Raw genomic sequence first — 4733 nt, forward strand, 5'->3', positions numbered from 1 at the left:
CACACACACACACACACACACACACATAAATAAATAAAAAAAAATTAAAAAAAAGATTCTTAACATAATCACATCTGCAAAGACCCTCTTTTCTAGATATGGTAACAGTCACTGGTTCCAGGGAGTCTTTGGGGAAACAATTTCTGACCTATACACAGACTTCCGATTTGCAGTCTGCTTTGGCACTACTGTGCCAAACTGTAGTGATGCACTGTGCACCACTGTCTCCAAACATCTAGTAGTCCATTTGGAAGTGGCGGCACAGATGATATAAGGAAGCTTCAAAGCCTTGGCGCTTGGTAGTTGCTCATGTCAGACCTCTGCTGCCAAGAAAACCTTGCTGCTGCGCCCCTTCTCAGCCTCAAGGAAGATTTTTCCATGGGACCCAAATGTCTTTACATCTTCATGCTTTACTCAGTTTAATCCTCCCAGAGGACCAGACTTGCTAATAGAGAGACTCTTGTCTGGGCCTGGAGGTGTAACCTGAGGGCATGAATGGGTCCCTGGAGTTAGCTCAGAAGTGAGGAATGGGAGGACACAAGTGCAAGAAAACAATTGCACCACCGTGGACAGACTGAAAGATTGTAATAGAGTTTTGGCCTCTGGGTCCTTGCAGGTACTGGAAAACAAGCTAGTATCAAGGGATGGATAGAAGGAGAAAAGAAGGAAGGAAAAAGAAAAAGGAAAAAATGTATATGATACAGAAGACTGTTATACTACTGAGTTCTTTTAGTTTATTAAAAAAGTTTGTGCTTATATTGTTTGATTAGTTAAGCATGTCTATATCTTGTAATCTGAATGACTAATTTGAAGATAACAACATGCAATACATTAGCCTTCACTAATCTATTATCTTGTATTGAAATTCTGTATTATTGGTTTTAATTTTTTTCTTTCTTTTTTCATTAAAATAAAAAATAACATTCCAAGCAAAAAATAGTAATTACTGATTAATAGGAATGCAGGAATAATAATAAACAGTAATAATAATAATAGAAACAACAATAATAGCATCTACCTGGTATTGATTATTAATTCTGGCTATATGCAATGCTAATCACCTAATGGGTGTGTTCTCAATTCATAATAAAACCTTCACTTTTCAGAGGAGGAAACCAAGACTCAGATTAAGTAATTTATCTAGTCAGGGTCACCCAGGCAATAAGTGACAGAATCAAGGTGACCATTCAGATCTGGGCAGTTCCATAGATTGTGTTTCTGGGATAAGCACAGGGAAAGTTGCTTTCCAGTGAAGGCGTTTGTTTTGTTTTGGAAATACAGCTGACTAGACCAAGTATATTTTCTTCTTATCCTGATAGTTTCCCCAAGAACCTAGGAAACACTTTCATGATGCAACATGGACATGACCCGTCCCGTATTCTGACCATGCTCTGGACTTAGTACTTCTCATCTGAGAGTTTAAGCTCCTGTGAGTAAATGATCTGATCTTCCAAATTACTAAAGAATGTGAAAGTCTACATCTATAGAGCTCCTTGAAAACACATGGCTCTGAAAGCATCACTTTTCTTTATCAGGAAGAGAATATAAAATTCTCCTCATGTGAGAATAAAATAATAAGTGCTAGTAAAGATATATTCATTTATTGGGCAAGGGCTCATCAGCTTCCTGTGGTTGAGGGCCAGGATGTAACTTCATGGTTTGTTTCCAGCTCTCTGATTTGCTCAGGTACAAGGTTCTATGACAGTGCTGAGTACTGGGCTCATACTTAGCTTTAGTTAGTAGATGAGGCTTCTATTGCTGAATAAAAGGACAGGAGGAACTCTTTTGACCCAAATATAATGATCAAACATAAAAGTGCTATTGGACTGGCTATTATGGCTTATCAGAATATTCAGATTTTTTTTCTGCTTAATGTTTCATTTTAAAGATAAGTGCTTTGGACATGAACTCATGAGCAATGGAAGAGGCCAAATTTGGGTGCATTTAAAACAAGATTCCTTTTTTAAAAAAATTAACATAAGCTGAGTTTATTTTTTTTAAAAATAAGATTCTTGATCTGGGTGGCACATGGGGGCACATGATGGTAATCACAGGCACTGGGGAGGGTTAGATGGAGAATTACTTGAACTCAGAAGTTCAAGAACAGCCTGGGAGGCACAGCAGGACCCACCTCTGAAAAACAAAACAGCCAGATGGGGTGGCATATGCCTGTAATCGCAGCACTCAGGGGGCTGAGGCAGGAGGATTGCCACGAGTTTGAGGCCAACCTGGGCTATGTGAATTCTAGGCCACCATGAACTACATGAGAAGACAAACTGTCACAAACCAGCCAACCAACCATCCAACCAAGGAACCAGGAATCTCAATTCTGAAATCATAACATAGTGGAAAAAATCTGGGGATCCAGAGGCACTTTTGAGAGCACTGATCCAATCCACTTGACAGATGATTGAATGCCTCCTATTTCAAGATGAAAGTGAAGAGCAAATATTAATGTCATACTAATTTTGTATTTTAAAGTGATTAATAAGAGTGAAATGATTTTCTGATTCATATTTTTACAATCTTAAGCATAAGTTTGCCAGGGAAGTGCTTATTCTACTGAGCCATCTCCCTGGCCCCTTAAGCATAAGTTTCAATGGGTGCGTAGATTGAATTGTGCCCCTCATCCCCTCCAGTGTTATGTTGAAACTCTAACTCCTCGTGCAGCTATCTTTAAAGATAGGCTTTTAGGGAGATGTGTAAGGTTAAGCAGTGTCATAGGGTGGGGACCTCTTTTGGTAGGATTGGAATACCTAAAGGAGGAGGAAGAAACCGGAGTGTTCTTTCTCCTTGACTGCACAGGGGATGGATATGTGGAGACGCAGAAAGAAGGTAGTCATCTACCAGCAGGAAGAGAAGGCTGGGTAAGGAGCCCTGGTGGCACTAGGTCTTGAGCTTCTTTCCTTTATAATGTGAGAATGGATTTCTGTTGCTCATGGCTCCTGGTCTGTGACATTTCGTTACAGCCACCCTCAAAGATGGAGACAATGGAAGATGGGAAAGTTGAGGCAGAACTGCGATGGATGAAAAGACCAGGGAAAGATATTTGTTTGTTAGATGGTTGGTTGGAAGGAAATTAAAGGAGAATGCACACTGTCACCCTGGTATTATTTTTAAAGTGTAGTCTTACAGATAAGTGTACATTTGCAAATGTCTGGGAAAGTACTCTGAACAAAATAGTGGTTCACATCGACTGTGGGTGGGAAGGGGGTTGTTTAGAATTGTCATCCTTATTTTTTTTCATTTTCTAAATTCTCTAGAATAAACATGTACATTTCTAGACACTTTTAAATGAATACTTCTGATGAGAAATGAAGAAGATCATTAAGATAAATAAGTGAGTGCAGATGTTGTTGGGTGTTCCCTATTTCCTTTCATGGGCTGCAGGGCATGGGGAGGTAGAAGTAGCTAGGCGAGGACCACTTTTAGGTTTGTACCTCAGTTGCTCAAGCTAAACAGACCTCATGAGTGACCCCATCCTTTTCCCGTGCCTCACTTAAAATCCATTTGCATATCCTGTTGTCTACATTCAAAAATACCTCCGCACTGATCTCTTCTCACTTCTCTACCTCCAGTAACTTAATCACTGCTTCCTTGGATTCCACAACTATCTTTGCACTGGCTCTTGTCTACTTCGACATACTCTTCTCCCAATATGCATGTGGCTCTCCATCCTTTAGATTTATGTGGGCTCCTAGGTCACCTTTTGGGAAGCTCTCCTTCACCACCCCAGGTGAAATGGGACCTCTAGTCTCTGCCTCCTTACTGTCCCCTGTAGGATGCTTCTCTCTCCTGTACCTAAAGCAGTGCTCAACACAATTAATTGAATTGTGTGGATTAATTGAATTGGATTAAATGAATAAATGAACAGCTAATATATATTCACTATTAATATGAAAACTGATCCAGATTGTGCTTTCATGTGTACTTATTTTCTATCATAGAAGACTGAGATAAAGTAGTTACTGAGTCCTTCAATCTCAGACCCAAATTTTACTTAAATGACCTAGAAAACCGAGATCAAACTCTTTTGACCCAAATATAACAAGAACACTTTCTTTCTCATTTTGTCAGTGTCAGCCACGCCCTAGTTTGCTGAAATAAATTAGATTTTAGCAGAACTCAGTCATGGATTGTTGGACATACTAATGGTGAGTAAATGGAGTTTCCTTTTGTTACTTTTCAAAATGAGACCTCAGATTTTACTCATTGATCTTCATGTATTTCAGACAACTATACATAAGCACTAAAGTCTTTAAAGAGAGAGATTTGATTTAAGGCCAGAATAATCCTTTTAATAGAGTAAATGCTCTGTGTAAACATCAAAAGGACTCCTAGTTTGTTTTTGATTGTATATGAGACCTAAGGCCCTACCTCTTTCCTACTTAGAGGATACTTCTCTAAATTGTGTATGCAAAGGGGATTTATCCATGCTTTGATCTGAGTCATCTCCAGAGTGGCTACTTCTGTCCATCTTATGTTCTGTTGTCCAAGACAAAAATTTTAAATAACATAAAAAATGAACTGGAGAAAGACCTTGTGTGCGTGGCCTGGAACACATAATGTGGGTAAGATGCCAACTCTACCCAACTTGAGCTTCAGGTGCTCTGTGACCCCAATCAGAAGTCTAGCATGTTGTTTTCTGAGTTTTAACAAACTGATTCTAAAGTTTATATGGAAAGGCAAAAGTCCCAGAACAGTTGAGATGGTATTGAAGGAGAACAAAGGCA

This window comes from Octodon degus, unplaced genomic scaffold (genome assembly GCF_000260255.1).
Source record: "Octodon degus isolate 3935 unplaced genomic scaffold, OctDeg1.0 scaffold00127, whole genome shotgun sequence".
NCBI lineage: Eukaryota > Metazoa > Chordata > Mammalia > Rodentia > Octodontidae > Octodon > Octodon degus.